Genomic DNA, 2,440 nt, shown 5'->3' with positions numbered 1-2,440 from the left:
GGATGTTGAGTTTGGTAAGTTCTTTATAGATTTTGGATACTAACTTTTTATCCGATATATCAATTGCAAATATCTTCTCCTATTCCATCGGTTACCCTTTAGTTTTGTTGATTATTTCTTTTGCTGTGCAGAAGATTTTTATCTTGATGAGGTCCCAATAGTTCATTCTTGCTTCTGTTTCCCTTGCCTCTGGAGACATGTCTAGTAATAAGTTGCTGTGGCTGAGGCCAAAGAGGTTGAGGCCTATATTCTCCTGTAGGATTTTGATGGTTTCCTGTCTCACACTTAGGTGTTTCATTCATTTTGAATTTATTTTTGTGCATGGTGTAAGAAAGTGGTCCAGTTTCATTCTTCTGCATGTTGCTGTCCAGTTTTCTGAGCACCATTTGCTAAAGAGACTGTCTTCTTTCCACTGGATATTCTTTCCTGCTTTGTCAAAGATTAGTTGGCTATACATTTGTGGGTTTCTATTCTGTTCCATTGATCTATGTGTCTTTGTGACAGTACACACCATACTGTCTTGATGATTATAGCTTTGTAATATAGCTTGAAGTCTGGAATTATGATGCATCCAGCTTTGGTTTTCTTTTTCAATATTACTTTGGTTATTCATGTCTTTTCTGGTTCTGTACAAATTTTAGGATTGTTTGTTCTAGCTTCACGGGGTTAACTAATTTGTCCAAGATCACCCAGGAAGCAATCAGCATAGTCAGGTTTGAACTCAGGTTTTCTGATTCTGTATGGACACAAAGATGTGCTACTTGATTCCCCTTAAGAAAGGGCTTGTTGCTTCAACTTCTGGGAGTGGTGTCAGTGGCAGCCTTCATCTGTTAAACTGTTTAGGGATTGATTCAGCCTCAAAGAAACTCCTTGGCCAGGGCCACAAACTTCTTGGAGCAGTCTATATCCAGTAACTGGTTGAGGTGGATGACATGCCAACCATGACAAGCCAACATAGGGCAACTCTGAAAGATCAGTTTAGCTCTAGAGCTCCCTATTAGATCATCTAAGACTGTCATCAGGTCTATACTAAGCTGTAGTTCTCTCTCTGCCCAGTCTTGCCTCCTTTCTCTTTTTCCCACATTCCTTTCCAGCAGATTCCTTAATAGATATTCTGCACACCAAATTCTTTCTTTGGCTATGCTTCCCTGAGAAACAAAACTGTAGCAAGTGAAAATCCTCCCAATGGGCAGATCTTCAAGTTGTCATTCACTTTGTATAAGGAGAAATGGCCCCAAATTAGAATATGTATAGACATATTTGTCATAGGACATGACAAATGGCTTAGTGAGCTGGTCAGGAACATGTAAGGAAGAAGAATGGAAGAATAGGGAAACAAGAATGACTGGTTGGAGACATGGGAATGGGCATATGGCAATGGATGAAAAATGTGTAGAGCTTTCTACCATGTATTAAAGTCCACCAAAGAGCATCTACCACAGAAGAGACACTAAGCAACTAAGCAGACAAAATGACTCAACAAGATGATGCCAGTTGGGCCCTATTATCAGCCATCAGTGCCAGCATAATGGGCATAGAATAAAGTAGCCTTGGTGACAGAAGTGGAGGCTATATATGGACCCAACAACATGGGCACCAGCTTAACAAGGCTGATATCGCTGCTACTGCTACCAAATGTCCAACCTGCCATTAACAGAGACTAATGTTGGGCCCTCAACATGGCACCATTCTCTGGGGAGGCCAACTGACCATTTGATGGCAAATTGAGTACACTGGGTCACTTCTTCTCTGAAAGGGCCAGTGATTCATGCTGACACTAGACATGCCTTCCTGGTATAGTTTTGCCTTTCCTACCTGCAGGGCTTCAGCCAATATTACTATCCAAAGGCTTATAGAGCATTACTCTATTGACATGGAATCCCATACAGCACTGTGTCAAATCTGGTAACCCACATAACATGAAGTGCAGGAATGGACTCGTGACCATGGAACCCACTGGTCATATTACATACTGCACCCCAAGAAGCTGCTGGAAAGAGAAGTAGAACAGCCTCTTAGAAGCACAGCTGAAGTGTCATCTTGAAGGTGATACTTTATGAGGATGGTGAACCACTCTCCAGGGCTCAGTATATAGGCTCAGTATATATACTGAATCAAAGACTTCTATAGTGCTGTGTCCCCAGTAAGAGGTTTACATGGGTCTAGAAACCAAAGGGTAGAAGCAGGAGTGACCACACTTGCCTCAACTCCCTAATGGGAAATTATCCATTTGGGAGATTTGTGCCTCTTTTCCTCAAAGCTCTTGCCTCTGCAGGGTCAGAATGTCTGTTCTCCAATGGAAGAGTGCTTCCACCAAGGGATACAGACAGCAGCAGACGAGAAGAGTCACTATCTTGCTGAAGTAATCGACACTGATCATCAAGAAGAGGCAGTGTTACAATTAAATAATAGAGACAAAGAGAAATAGGTTTATACCTCT

Source organism: Crocuta crocuta, unplaced genomic scaffold (genome assembly GCF_008692635.1).
Source record: "Crocuta crocuta isolate KB4526 unplaced genomic scaffold, BGI_CrCroc_1.0 scaffold131, whole genome shotgun sequence".
In the NCBI taxonomy this organism is placed as follows: Eukaryota; Metazoa; Chordata; class Mammalia; order Carnivora; family Hyaenidae; genus Crocuta; species Crocuta crocuta.
Note: the sequence above shows the minus strand (reverse complement) of the source record.